A 16,030-nucleotide genomic window follows, 5' to 3' on the forward strand; every position below is an offset into this window, starting at 1 on the left:
CGTTAGGCATGTACCCTGAAAGTGCGATCAGTCAGGGTAGGCTGAGTTGTTCATGCAGTTTAAACAGAGTACAGATTGAATCCTGTGCTTATACAGAGTGTATGCATAGGAAATTAGTGATAAGAACCCAAAAAGGAAAATACCCTTGCACTCACCAGCACTGTGCAGTTATTTCTAATTTAGCTGAGGAGCAGACCCAACCTGTTGCTTCTCCCCTGCATTCAAACCTGTGCTGGGCTCCACTTCAGTGAAGTCTGCTTTACAGAGACATTTGTCACAAGCAAACACCTGTGAAGTCCATTTGTCACTGACCTTGGCACGCTCCTTTTGCTGCGTACAACTGAGGTGGCAGCTCTCTGGATCTGCATGCGCTGGGTCACTGCACTTCTGAAGTCTCTTTTGCACTAAGTGTTTCTTTAGCTACAGATTACTCACTGAATACACCTCCAACACTCCTCCGAGAAAGGGAGGCCCCAGTTCAACTGCCTTAGACTTGAGGACCAAAGTTCAGCCCACATTCAAGCCTCCTCCTTCCTTGAACACATTCCTAGAAAGAATCACAGTGCTGTCCACATTGCAGTTTACAGTTTTACCCCTTCAACTGCATGCAACAAAGAGACAGGCAGGACAGGAGGACTTAGTTTAGGCACGAAAGGAATAGGACTGACCTATCTAACATAGGGGGAAAAAACCCTAAAAACTTCCTCATGTCTAATGGACATTCACAGTATTTGTCAGAGTACCTGAATAAGTAGAGATACTTTGCTAATTCCTTTTGTTCTTTATCATCTTGGGTTTTCCCCTACAGTAGCTGCTGATAGACCCTTCTTAATTTCAGTCTTTCCTGGCCAGTTGTAAACCAGATAATTTACTGTTTGACCACCACACATCTCAATGCTAACCCGAGAAAATGAGTTCAGCATTATGATTCATACCAGCTCCTCCATTCAGATGGATGATCAGGAACATCTAATGGTCACCTATTGTTAGCCCTCTTCTAGCAGGAAATGTTTGGTGTCAAAAAACTACAAACATGATGCAAGAGATAAAGTCTCCATCTGCAAAGTTTGTATTCATCTTTAAAATTGCTTTGACTGCTTCACACTCATGTAAAATTTTTTTTTCTGACATTTTTTGCGAAGTATTTCCCATGTAAAAATAACCTAACAGCATCCTACCCCAAAACAAAACACAAACAATAGGTTGGAGCAAAAATGTAACTTATATCACGTATCACCACACTCACTAAAATCACATTTAATTTAATGACATCTAGTAAGTGGTTTAAGTTAGTACACATCAAACCCAAGCTACAGGTGGGAAAACCCAAAGCTTTGCTGCAGTTGCCATTCAACTTTTCCTACAAAATTTTCTGTTAAAAGCTCTAATAAAAATGGTTAAAAGCTCATATGGAAAGTGACTGTTATAAAGCAATATAAAACCTCTGGAAGTTTTAATACTGTCATTGAGATATGTGTTTAAAGAGTCCTGAAGCAAAAGTAACTTAAAGATATTTTACTTAGAAACTATTTTGTACAGCTAATATTATGTACTATAATATACTATAAATTTTAGGTGCAGTAGTGTAACATTTTAAACAGCATACCAATTAGGAGAAAATACTCCAATAAGTTTGTAACATATTGAAAATGGAAAAATATTAATATATACTGATTATATACGGGTTAATTTAGATTTTTTTCCTTCAGTCTCATTTTCCTGAAAAAACCTGTAAAAGTTTATATTTTATATTGTCTATCTGTAGAATTTATGAAAAAAATTTTCTTTGTTCTTAAGTACGTTTAGCCTTATTCAAAATTACAGAATTGCATTGATTAGATGTAGTGCAATAGTATATGAAAGTAAAAGAATTCAGAGATTAAGCAAAACTAGGTATAGTCTATGATTTGCGTGTGTGTACACACATGCACAGACAATACATGATTTTACTGCAAGCGTCCTAAAAGTTTATGTTGTACCCAGGACTTTGACAAAACTCCTAATGTCTTGGAATATTCAAAGTAGTGTATTTAAGTAATACTTAAAGCCCTAAAACTGGAAAGCAGCACCTGTTCAGAAGTCTAATATGCATAAAACAGAAAAGGAAAGCTTTATCATCTAAAAGCAGAAACATCTTCCAGTTAGACTGGGAAGCAAAACATAAATTGCATCTTCTATATATTAACACCATAATTTGCTTTTTGTCAGAGACACAATAATGCTGTAATGTAAACTAAATGTAATACTGCATACCACAGCTCTTGCTATTCAGAAAGCACATATGTTAAAGGCAAAGGTTCCTATGATAAACTACACTGCTTTCACGTTACTTCTTTCAGCAGTAAACTTCATGACAAACCTGATTCAGAGCAACTTCTGCTGGGCAAACTTCTGCTCCTCTTACCCAGTCCCGAACTTCTGCTGTCTTAAATGGAAGAATAAGGACTGGAAGTGATTTTATTAAAATATTTGCTTTAAAAGCCAGCTGTAGGTGGTGTGAGAACTGTTGGTGCTGGGGGGTGGAGGCTCAGCAGCCCGGGTGATTGGAGGGCTGTGAGCCGGCCAGCTATTTGCCCAGCTAAGGCGGGGAGGGAGAAAGTCGTGCTGCTGTTCAGATAAATCATACCCAGTCTCTTCACGACACAAAATCCAACTGGAAGGTTGTTTTCTTCATTTAAACACACCTACGTGCTTGCATATAAAATGCACACTGTTATGACGGTACCTGCCACCTCCCAGGGAGTCCTTTTACACATCCTGACGGAAAAGCAAAAATGTCGATGTCAAACTTGCTCTCCCACTGCTAAAGCAAAGCCTTCCTAGCTTTCACGTTCACTCCCCTTGTAAAAAATAAACTGGCTTTGAAGCATATTGGAGCACACTTTGCAACACTTCAAGACCTGAATCCAATACTGTAGCATGAAAACTGCTTTTGCTGAGTAAATTTTAGAAGAAAATTAATACTTTGAGAAGTATTGCTATGGCTACAAACAACACAGAAGACAGTATATTTACAGAGTCTGGTTAGAGCCCGTTCTGTTGAACTGAGGAAGACGCACCATATATCTTGTTCTCCTTTATATGGCTTGAAATGTAAAAATGCTGAAGACTGGAATTAGAACAGTCCAGATATTCCCGTGACACAACCAATAAATAACCCTCAGTTTCTTAAAAATTAGCTTCCAGAATAAACCAAACCCCAATGGATAATATACAGCTGTATTTTAATTACTTCCAATAGCAGACAACCCCACCCTAAACATGTAGTAGCATTTCCAGTCAACATTATTCATGGCATATTGTTTCCCTTAAAATACTTGTGCTTCATTATCTTTTTGTTCAGAGAACACTGAAAATATGAGTCTTGCTGAGAAAAGCTCTATGCTTTTCATCATTAAAAAGTTTTTCCTAAGAAAATATGGAGAAAAACACATATAGTGTGGCAGCCCCCTGCAACTTGCTCTCACCTTTCAGTTTTCCCTGAGTGTAAAGTCTGCCAGTGCTGCAGGAGCACAAAAGGCTCCTTTTCCTTCCCTCATGAAAAGTCCTGCTTGCTGTGGCCACACACAAGGGATGAAGACAACCTTTCCTCAGCTCTCCTAGATCCAAGGAGAAATGCCTCCAGGAAGAGTGCGCTCCACAGGGGTGGGCTGTATTTCAAGACCACAAGTCCAGATGTCATTTCTTACGTTATCCAAGGCTATTCTTTCCTTAAAGTGCAAAAAGGTGTAAAGAGAAAAGATCTTGTTTGTTGAAGCTGTAATGATAACAATACTCATTCTTCCCTTCATGCTGGCCGCATCCTTGTTAAATACAAACTTGAACTCTTTCACAGTTAGCACCCAGTCAGAAGACACAAACAAGAAGTTATGCTAAAGGTGCAAGCTGCTAAACAGGTTTCTTGTGTGGAAATATATGGGAATTACTTTTAAGGAGCATCACTCTCAACCATGACAACATCTAGGCCTTTTTTTCCCAAACCATCACCCTCTAGCAAGTCCATGAATGATCTGATAATTACTTCCGTGGATTTTAGCTGAATCATTTACAACCATGTAGAATTGTTGTTAATGTAAATTAGGTCATTTATCGCTTAATCATGGGAAAACATCCCTTCCACTTAAAAAAAAAAAAAAAGTAGAAGCTGTAATTGCTTCACAATCCACTGAAAACAGAGACTCCATTTTTACTTGACTTCTAAAAGCTAGCCTTCCTCAGGCATTATTTCACCACAGCATCAGGGCAGGATACCCCCACAGAAAAGCTGAGTGTGAGGCTAGCCTGGTGTTGATCACTTTCTGGTAGACTCCTGCCAGCTTAATGATGATGCACTGATCTATGCATTTATGTCATCCCTGGAGCTGGAACCACTGTCGAGGGTATCACCACATGTAAATAATTCCCAAGTGGCTTTATTAATTATTAATAAAAAACAGTTCAGCTGGTCCAATCAAGAAAAAAAGCCCAAAACCAACAAACCAAAATCAACCACCCTCCCCCCTCGCAAACCAAACAAAAAAGCAAACCTTGACAACTACTGTCAAATACTTTCTAAATGTGGCTGTAGAACTGAAGACTCTGCAGGCCGTACAGATGTGGTCATAACAGGGGCAGGGGCCCAAGGGGCCCAAATTTAAACAGGGGAACTGGAATTTTGTATTTCCAAGAAGACAGAACAAGCTTAAGAAAGTGTTTAATTTTAAATTTATATTCCTGTAAACATATTAATTCCCTACAGTTCTTCCTATAGCACCTATAAAACACCTATAAAATATTTCATGGACATTTTATACACATGCATTGCTTGCATTTGTACGTACACACATTTCAAAACCTTTGCACTGTGCAGAATTAACACAGAGCCATCCAGGACATGTTGTCATATTCACAGAGCAAGTCGATTCTTGTTATTAAACACACAAACCTGATCAGACTGAAGCCAACAACAAAATTCCAAATTATATCATTGGAGTCAGGATTTGATTCAAACTAAGGACTTTGAATTAGGAAACAGGAAGTGGACAGTAATGCAGAATGGACTAACCCCTCCTCTCCCCAAAATACACAACCACAACACCACAAGGATTTTTCACACTTTCCACAATAAATATTTTAGGGGGTTCACTTTTTCCCTGGATCTTTTTTCACTACCCACCGCAATCTCTAGCACTCTTTCAATTTTTCACTGTGTAATTAAGGAAAAAAAAAAACCAAAACTACCACTCTTACTATTTCACAGGAGAGCACCATCACATCTTACATGGATTTACTTCCCAAACAGAACAGAAGTGTAACCATGCAAATTATTTCTCTAGTTTAAGTTTGTCTGCAAGTGCCATAACATACATCACCATCCCCATATTTAACTACTCTCTCTAGTATACAGCATAAAAAAATCCAGTGAATGCACCATAAGGTTTCTAGAGTTTGCAAAAATCTCCTTCCAGTACATCTCACTGAACACTGGAAAATGAGCAGTTATTTATTCGTCCATGTAACCACAGCTCTCCAAAACTTTCTTTGGTATGATTTCTGACTTTGAGGCACCAGCTCCTCTGGGATTGTCTCTTCAGAAGTGGATCTTCCTTTTATGGAAAATGCCCAAACCAAGATTACAGTAAGTCAGATTTAGTATTAACCAGATCCCTCTTTGCTTTCTGCCTCTCTTCATTTTTTTTTTTTTAATTGACTTTATTATGATACAGATTTGTTACAGACACTAAAAGTTCAAATCCTTCAGGGGCTATATACATTGGTTCAAAGTTTCATCCTCATTCTTTAACAGTAGAAACTCTACCGACACCCATGGGGCTAGAAAGTCACTCGCAAAAGCACTTTCTGGTTCTTTTGGAGATATCACCTGGGTGTGATAACAATTCATCCCTTGTAACACCAGTAAATTTATGGATCATTACAAAGACAGATAGAAGCTGTGCTGCTGCTGTTCATTTGACTTTCTCAAACTAAATCCTGGGAACAGGAGCACACAGCAGCTACACTGCTAAAGGCATTCAAACCTAGAACTGTCCCTGGTTCCCACCCAAGAGGCAGGGAGTACACTGGCTGGTGAAATTAAATAGCTTGCATCTGTCATGCCTAGATCAAGAGCACTGTGGGATAGATCATTATGTCCCCACTACGTAGCGTTTGGTTCAGAGGTCCTATGGACACTCAGACATAGTTTTGTGTGTGTTTTCAGTCATGCATACTCGAAACTACAAGACGACCACGTCGCTACCCAGCAGAGTGGTGTTTTCGTAGATTCAGCTGACAGGCGCATGTGTGTGCCATGGGGTGTGTGACAGAGCAGCATCAGAGGGATGTTCATGAAGGTACGGTGTCTGGTGGGGTACCAGTGAAGGATGCCCGATCTGAGGCACTTTGGACAAGACTGAGCACGCAGAGTGCTGACTGGAGGCAGCTACCTGCAAAAGCTTCTCTCTCGGAGGGGATTCTTGTTTCTTTCCAGAAAAGAGCTACGGTACATACACTCTGTGTAGTCCGCTTTGGCTCCCAGTTTGTTTCCAGTTACAAATCCAACTGCTTTTTGACCCACAACATTACTTTATAGCTTAGGTTCTGGCTTTAGAGACTTCTTTTCTGCTCCTTAGCAATTATATCCCACTTGGGTTATCTAAAGTGCCTCATCCAACAGTTCTCTGACTTGCATACGCCAAGGACTTTCATGGCACATTCTTTCCATAAAGAAGTTGATCAGAAATTCTCCTCTTGCCCTGAAACAGCTGACCGCATTAGAAGGAATGCACTGAAAGAGAAAACTATTTTATTTATTTTATTTTCCTATTGAAGGCTCCTTTAAGACTTTCTCCTACAGTGTCAAAAGAGTATGAACATATTTTCATGAAGTTACACAGAAATTCATGCTCAGGGAATTTTAAATTTAAGAAAAAATAATCCCCATTAATTTGTGAAACTCTTGATCAGACTGAAAAAACAATACTGCAGAAGCCCAAATGACAAACTTACTAAAAGCTGCTTTGCTGTTGACACTGACTTGTCTCACAGATACAGCCTCGCAGCTACGGGCCAAAAAGCTGTGGAATTTTACATAACTAGAGGTGCTAACTTTGCAAAAGTATATCCATGTGCTTGCCCATATAACGACCCATACCGCACAGAAAGTTAAACATGAACAAAAGTGCTTGCAAGACCGGGGCCTTAGTGAACCATTGCAATTCGTCAACGGTGTTCTGCACAGCACATGTTGCTTTGCCTTGGAAGCCAGGGCTTTGCAGCAGACTGTAACAAATACAACTTTTGACACACACACAAGAGAAAAACCATGCCACGGTTTGTACAGTTTGTGCAGCTCTGATGGGATTTGAGAAGATGTACTAGTGTTCATAAAAGGATTCATCAAGTGCCAGCAAGAATCTTTTCTATGTCAAGATAAATAAAGTAATTAGCATTTTAGTAGTTCAGAGATGTGGCTCTGAGAATAAAAATCCAGGTTACCACAAAAAAGATAAAATCCATGTGCTAGTCTACGTAAGATGATCATAGACATGTAAGAGAAGAAGAACCTTCATCAAGCTCAACAGTAATATAGACTACCTCTATAATGTTATGACAGGATCATTTCTGAAGAGAATACATTACAATTAACACTTTTTAAAGGGCTTCCTATTTATTAAAATATAAATATATTTATTTCAGGTTGTTTCTCATCGTTTAAGCAGATTGCTGAAACTAGTTCCTACAAATGTACAGGTGAAAAGAAAATTATCACTTACCAATTCTCTTAACTTTTCTTTAATAATTCTCTTTTGCCTTGTACTTAGAAAGAAAAATACCTCAAATCCTGACCTTCTGTAAAAGAAATGTAATACATCGTATTAAAAATAATCATATACTATCATACTAATATAGACATGAAGAATAAATCTGCTAACCTGCTTTTCACATGCAATGAGAAGACGAGCTACATTGGCACAAATTCCTACTCGTTACTTTGACCCAGGAATGAGTCATTTAACCCTAATACTAAGCATGTCCCAAGCAGCTACTAGCTATCATTTGCTGAATTCCAAATATTCCCAAGGGTCTACAGAAAATGTTTGTAGTGCTGACTCATAGCGCTGTCCCCAAGTCTAAAATCAGAGTTTTGGAGAAGCCTTAGAGACAGAACGTAACTATTTAAAGACATACTCTCTAGAAAAAACCAAAAAATCCACACATACTTTTTTGGCCCAAACCCATACCTTGAATACAGGATAAATATAAATAGGAAACTTAGATCGAAAAGTTTCTAATGTATACAAAGAAGAGCCAAGAAAATCAAAGTTAAAACTAACACTTGATCTGTCATTGAAAATAGCGCGATGCCGTGTCTTGCCAAGACTGAAATGAAGCGGTCTCACATCTGCCTGGAGACCTGGGAAAGGAGCATCAGATGCAGCTCCACACTGTGGCTTGGGAAGGAGCACGAGGAAGGCACCACAGGCCAGTCTAGGCGTGAGTGCACTTCTTTGTCAGAGGCATGAAGTTACAGTCTTTCAATAAGACCAAGGAGAAAGATCTACTAGAAGACAAAATATTAAGACATTGTGCATTTTTTGAGATGTAAGCTATTGGATAACATCTTATTCAGCTTTTCCATAAGGCTGATGGAACTCACATCATCTCAAACTGAAGCAAACTTAAAAAAAAAAAAGTATTCCATTTCTAACAACAGTCCATGTTTGAGCCAAATGTGTGGTAACATACTACTGACCATGTATATTTTCTTCTAATGGCAATTTAGGTAGGTAATTAGGCATATTTCATAGTAATTACCCTAGCCTATGTAAATGCAACTGCCATTTTAAAACAGTACTTAAATCTCAAAACTTTAAAAAAAAAAAACCTTACCAAGCTTTTTACCCCAGTAATGGGGCTCTGAGTATTTATTATTAAAAGTTATATCATTATTTACAAAGATAGTACTTTTTCAGTTGTTTTGAATGTGTTTCCTTTATAGTTTTTTAAGGTTGCCTTGTTCTAGCTATCACTTTCTTCATTACCTGAATTAACTGAAAATTTATTTCCCAGTCCTACACCATCCTGTCATAGGACTGTCATCCTTCAACTTACTCTTTTCCCCCCTAGCCAAATAATCTCTTTTCTCACTTTACCTGGATTTTTATTGATGCAGGAATATTTGGGAGGGGGGTTTGATGTTGTTGTTTTGTTTTGTTTTGTTTTTCTTTAAAAGTCTTTCAATTGTAAAGGTTAAAAGTGTTATTTTTTCCTGTATCAACAAAGCGGAAGTCTTTCCAGTTACAATCATTCAGTTTTCCTATAAAAAACAATTTTGTCCGGAAAATTTCTATTAACTCTATTTCTACTTCATTCCTGAGGTATGTCATTAACAATCATTTTCCATGCTGGAAAATGCTTGCAAAAAATTATATGAAGGTTGCTGGGTTTATTTACTCTTTTTAAAGCTGTTTTTAATCAGTAACAGGGCTTTACCTCTCACCCCGTGGTTACTAGTTTCCATGACAGCCTCTTGTGTAAGACATAAGCAAAAGCCTCTTACAAGCTTACAATAGATCAATTCGATCTATTCTGTCCTCTTCAAAATCAGACGAAATAAAAATATAAAACCCTGACAAACTAGTAGAAAACTACTTACAAATACAGTCCTGGAATTTTTTTTCTGTGCTAATAGGAAGATATGAGTAATGACTTCAGAATCAAAATTAAATCTCAGCCTTGACCCTGCTGAAAATTGTATTGCTTTGCAAAAAAGCTGGTGATTTTCTAGAAGAGACTTAGCTACTGATTTTAAAAGAAATCATGACAGCCCTTTCACACATGTAAACTCCTGAGGTGGCTTCTAAAATTTCTATAAAATCTACATATTTTTGGAATGGCTTTTGCTGTGTGCTCCTGTGTGCTTCCACAGGAGAACCGCAAAGGGAACAGCTCAACAGCCCCAAAAGTAGCCTGATTTCATGGTGTAAGAATGGAAATTAAGAAAAGAACTAATGATTCACCTAATCTCTCTCCACCATTCCCAGCCTCAGCTGACTGGTTTGATGGCAGAATCATAGAATCATTAAGGTTGGAAAAGACCTCTAGTATCATCACGTCCAGCTGTCAATCCAACACCACCATGTCTCCTAAACCATGCCCAGAAGTGCCACATTTACATGTCTTTTAAATACTTCCAGGGAAGGTGACTCCACCACCTCTCTATGGGCAGCCTGTTCCAAAGCCTGACCACTCTTTCAGTAAAGAATTTTTTCCTAAAATCCAATCTAAGCAACCACTGATGCAGCTTGAAGCTGGTTCCTCTCAGTGGTACCAGTGTCAGGAATTCTTGCTCCGCTGCAGTTGCCCAGTCCCTTCCCTAGGTCACAGCACCTCTCAGCCCATTTGACCAGTGCACCATACGCTAATAGGCTCCAGCTGGCCTTTTTGGTTTTTTTAAAAAAGTGCAATTAATTTGTGTATTGATCTATTGAAAATGGTTTAAAATAACAATTTTGTGTAAAAAAGTGGACTTTCCCCCTTTTTTCTATGGGGGCCAGTGAAGGAAGAACAGAGAGTGGAGGAGAGAGAAAGGATGAATGTATCTAACTTAAGACTAAAAGAAATCATGGATGATCTGCTTACAGAAGTGTCATGGAGCAAGGGAAGGGAAGAAATTCCAATTACAGATCTTACTTGTTTCTGTATGACTTTTTATGGCACATGGAAAAGATGCCATCTTAAAGGGATTACAAAAAAGAACTAGGTTACCTAATCAAGGTGTCACAACTTTCTCAGAATGTAACATCTAAAATTAAGTATGTATTAATTATCTGCCACCTATAATGGGTTTAAAAGCCAAGTTTGCTTTCTCTTGCTTACAGAAATCCAAGAATTAGATTAGCACATTGTTTATATTCCATATTTCATTTATCTTAAGTCAAAGGTGGTAAGAATTAAGGAGACTCTTACATAAAGGTTTTGACAAATCTCCTTCACAACCAAATATTATTCTGAAGTATTTAAAGTAGGATCCATCACTGGATCTGTACTGGACTTTAAATATTAAATCACAGAAGTATTTTGCTTCCATTCTGTGTGAAAATGAGACTGCGATGTGCCCAGTACCACTGGCAGACATCACTCACACCACACAGAACCAGTGTGTTAAGTGCACTACTGTGATTTATTTTGGGCTTACATATCACAACAATACAAAACAACATAAACAGGAATAGTTAGTTCACATTATATAAATAAGCTCCACCTGCAAGGCTTAATCCTAGCATTCTGTGTTCTGAAGTTCATGGTGCTAAGATCACCCCACATTCCATGGGGGTACTTTCTGCACTCCACAAAATCAAACACCACTTCTTTCAAATATGAAATCCCCAAAATAAGTCGTCACTGCAAAGTCACTATAGCAACCCTGTTACAGAGCATCACCCTTTGACATTAAATGTAGACACTCCAGCCAGACATTCTGAATATACAATGGCCACGTCAAGATCATATAAATCCTAACATCTAACATTATTTATAACTGAGGCAACTAATGCCAGAGAGTTCCCTTTTCATTCTCGGCTTTAAATAGCACCGCTAGACTTAATGCATCAGGAACAGAGCTTGAAGAACATTATAACCTTCAGCTGGGTAATTTTCTGAAAAGGTTTTCAAATTTCTCAGTATTTTTTAAGCAAGTCAATAAAAGGCTTGACTGTGTGCAATATCTCACAGGTAAAACATAAGCAAGGCTTCAAAACATAGCTAAAACCAACACTGACCTTGCTGGTCACACACTGGGATCTTGATCACAGATTTCCAAGGGGCCGAGCAACAGCTGTGGTGAAGTGACCCTATGTTAGCCTAACCATGTGCTGTGGCTTTCCAGAGAGCTTACACTTGCAGAGGCTGAAGTGCTCCATTTTGTCACATAATAGACAGGATGACTCTGTTCAGCATCTTCTGAAGATACACTGAAAACCCTTTGTGGACTTCCATTAAGAAAGAAGTATTCTTTTGTATCTTAATCAAATCACAGCTAGGCATGACAGTTGCATAACCATGATGAGGGCTGCTGCTTCACAGATCTATGCAGATCTGACTTAATGCATAAAGCTTGAAACATTGGCAAGTCTGCCTGAAGAAACCAGATCCTCTCTTGGTATAAATCCAAAACAAGTTTAGCAATAGCAGGAGAGTCATTTCAGTAGAGCATGAAAAAAAAAAAAAGACAGCACAAGCATAGGTTCATAAAGTGATGAATATTCCAAAAATAATAAATGACATATGGAATAACATAAGCATCTCAGACAAAGCCCAACTTGTGTGTGTGCATGTGTGTATCTGCAGTCCCAGCCAGCCAGCATGATGGGTCTTTACTTGCAAATTTATCTTCAATATAAATTGTCTGCAGGATATTGGAAAAGCTAGCAGCTTTGCAGTTCACAGTTTTTCCGGGAGGCTGTTCTGCTCATAAAAATCAGAAATCATTCAAGCATTAAATTGCATTTATTGTACCTATGAAGCTACTTCACTGGCTACCAAATGGCATGGAGGAACAAACTACATAAATGTTGCTTGCAGTAAAAGACTTGCAGTACCAATCGATGCACTAGTTATAACAAATTACTTGCAGAGGTGTTTTCAGGATAATTTGGATCACATAGCAACTGGAAAGCAGTTGGGACAGCCCATCATCTCCCCCACACGAAGATCGGATGAAATCCAGTTTTCTAATTTTACTCTGCTGCGGCAACAGAAAGCCCCATAACTTTATAATTTTTAATTCTATCTTCACAGAAGACAAAACATGTCAATAAACATTTTATACCACCTCCTCCCCTTAGTCACTTTTTCCCTTGCCGCATCCAATGATTCGGAATGGCATGCTTCTGACTGAGAAGGTCAGGGGGTGTCACACAGGTAATTATGAATTCCCTCAAACATCCTCTAATTATTATGTACTGAACATTAGCAACAGAGAACATCAAGCACATTTAGTTACCAAATTATCTCATATTTGTTCTTCAACTGGATCTTCACATCTTTTTTATCATCCATTAAGTGAAGCAAGATACTTCTCCCCTTGTTTGTTCCTAAACCAAATGATTTTTCTAAATGTATACAAACATCAGCCTCATCTCCAGCCATGCTGAGATAAAGTTGTGGGGAAAATCCCATAAAACACTAGATCCTAATACAGCCAATTCTATTTGCTTTAAAAAAAAACACCCCGAATGCACAAGCCAGGCCCCTGAAGTCCAGACGCTGCAAATAACTGCTTATCACCAAAGAGGTATCCTTCCACATATTGTGCGTGTATGTGGGTTTGTATGTGCGCATGAATACAAACTACAGTTATTCTCTGATTGTTTCTCAGTGCCTATGCAAAAGGATAGCTTATTTCTGGGTGGCCCAGGCTTCATTGTTATTATGGCTGGATCACAGTTTTGGAATAAAACTGTCCTCCTCCCTCACTTTCTCATGATCTCTGGAGGCAACGGCAGCAACCTGAGTTCAAAGCGCCTGTCTGTGCAGAGGCAGGATATGGCCACAAACCATTCCTTACTTGCCCCTGGAGAAAAAGGCAGCCAGGACAGATTCTCTATCTCAAGGGCCAAACCCAGAAAACAGATTGCTAGTTGAAATGCAATGATCTAGGGTAACCTTGTGGGAAATTACAGCCAGGAAAGACATCTCATTTTACCAACTGTTTGAAAAAAGCTTCTGACATCTGATATCATCTTGTTTAAGACAGTAACTAGAATACGCACAACCCCTTTTGCGTAACATATTGAGTGGCAAAATGCCATAGAAATGACTTCTAATTCTGAAATGCCACCACTTCCCTTACTAGTAGTGGATGGAATATTTCACCAACTTACTGATTTTTATTGAATCTGATTAACAGGTTAGTACCATTTGTAAACTCTATTTGTTTCCATAATGCAAGAAATTTTTGGCACAAAGAGTAATTATACATTCCTCACAGAAACACTATTAAAACATGATTCTTTAATTGTTCTACGCTAGCAACTGATACTCATAGAATGAATTTTGTTACATAAAATTAAGATAAATGGTATAAAATCCTGCATGCCTAAACTAAAAAAAAAAACAACTTAGCTAGTTTAAATGACAACCAACTTGTCAGCAAGCATACCTTGACTAAGATCCTTTATTACCTATGTGTTACTTTACTGGCCTTCTGAAAATGTCACTTTGGCATACACTTGTTAAATGACTGCTCTTTCATTTTTGTCCCTAGAAAAACAGCCAGCAATGCACGTGCGTTTCTCACGCAGAACTCCAGTTTCCAGCAGCTGAGGAGGCTAAAGCAGAACCAAACATTCCCTGCGCTCAACTCCCATACCTTCCAGTTACTTTCTTTTATATCCCTTTAATCTTGGCCCTTTTTTCACATTGCACATACATACTACGTTCAAATTTTCATTCTCTTCTGCCTCCTTAAATTATTATACGCACAGAAGAAAGTCTCGTCTTAAAATCTTTTATGGACCAACTAGAGTGGCCTGGACATCTTTTTATCCAAATATCCTTGCCTTTAACTACAGCCTCTCATGTAAACATAGTTCTTCTAGCACTGAAATATTATGCATATCCATCTAAATATTAAGCCTGTTTTTCAGAAGCAGTGTGCAAACTGCATCAGATGTAGATAGTAACTTTCAGACACATTATCAGCTGATGCCAGAGTTCACCTTGTAACAGCAGAAGTGAACTGGATGCACTGTTAGCAATATGAGACCCAGACAAAATGTCACTGTAATTTTGCAATACCTGATTTTCGACAGGTACTGAGAGGTGCCAGGGAATGCATCATTATTGACTGCCCTGTTTGACTACAATTGTGCTGATTTTGTGATAAATCCAGAAAAAGGTGGTCTGATGTGATGAGTGTTCTTCGAAATGTATTAGTGTTCCATCCGTTTCAGTAGAGGTTAAAACAATCCCATAAGCATCTTAACAAATTTGAAAATTTGCTGGAACAAAGCAGTTTAAAAATGTTACTATTTTCCTCAGTAGATTGGAATATCAAAAGCCATCACATAATGCATTATATTTAAATGATCAATTGTAAGCATTCATTTCAAAAATGAAACTCACCTCTAGAAGAAATTTTGAAGAGGTTTTTTGTGGTTCTTTTTCTTTTAACCTAGAGCACTGTACTAGATGAATGGAAGTAGAGCAATTCATCAGACAGGAAACTCCTGAGATACAGCAATTGCTCCACTATGAAAATGTTCTTTAAAATATTTTAAATTATTTCTAGTTTTATGCTAAGAATCCTTTGTTTTGGTTCCAAAAAGACCTAACAGAATTCTAATGCTCAAAAGAAAAAGAATTTAGAAATACTTTGATGATAGCAGAAGGAAAATCACTGTTGTACTTCAGCATTTCTCCACTGAAGTTTAGAAATGATAGGTCAAAGCACTTAAATACATCCAGTTTCACAAGCTTTATATAGGCTTCTCAGACAAAGCATCCAGAGCTCAATGTCTGGTATTGAACTACCTAAAACGTTATCTACCCATATCTTGGTAAAGAGAGTGGAAAAAAGGAGAAAAATGCAGCTATTACTAGTCCTTGCTTCATCCATTAATAACAATATGATCTTTTCAGGTTATTGGGTGATAAACAGCTTTGAAAAAATATCCTTCTCAAATGCTATCAATCTGGTATACTTAAAATACAAGTAACAAGCTCTAATTAAAGTAACAAAATAGCATGGAAGTTGGGAAATCCAAGGCAGGAAGTCTGGGTCTTGGTAAAAGGGTACAAAGGACAAAGAGCTCCGTAGGACCTTCTGGATTAAGAGCGACTGTACTTACTAGCAATGTTTCAGCAGTGTACAAATTAGGCAAGTTTTTTGGTGCTAGCTGAATACAGTTTTAAAAATCTATTATTACATGCACAGCAGAATTTCCTGCTAGAACAAAAGCTAAAAAATCAACCTTGAAGATATGCCATATGACCCACCTGGAGCTAACTGGCATCTTCTGATTTAGGCAGGGATTTCCCTAAAGAC

At 38.2% G+C, this 16,030-nt stretch overlaps 1 protein-coding gene across 6 annotated transcripts in view; it reads right to left on the reverse strand.

Annotated features, from left to right (window-relative positions):
* Positions 1 to 16,030, reverse strand: part of SLC7A2 (solute carrier family 7 member 2) — a 63,772-nt gene that overhangs the window by 29,335 nt on the left and 18,407 nt on the right. For 2 of the 6 annotated variants that reach the window (XM_075091379.1, XM_075091382.1), the window contains exon 2: positions 3,468 to 3,710. The exons of 2 other annotated variants lie outside the window; for them this stretch is intronic. The gene's annotated coding sequence lies outside the window, so the exon portion shown is untranslated. Of the gene's footprint in view, positions 1 to 2,359; positions 2,510 to 3,467; positions 3,711 to 16,030 lie in introns of those variants that run through there. 2 more of the 6 variants (XM_075091377.1, XM_075091380.1) reach the window with 2 other exon arrangements.

Source organism: Phalacrocorax aristotelis, chromosome 4 (genome assembly GCF_949628215.1).
Source record: "Phalacrocorax aristotelis chromosome 4, bGulAri2.1, whole genome shotgun sequence".
Taxonomy (NCBI): Eukaryota; Metazoa; Chordata; class Aves; order Suliformes; family Phalacrocoracidae; genus Phalacrocorax; species Phalacrocorax aristotelis.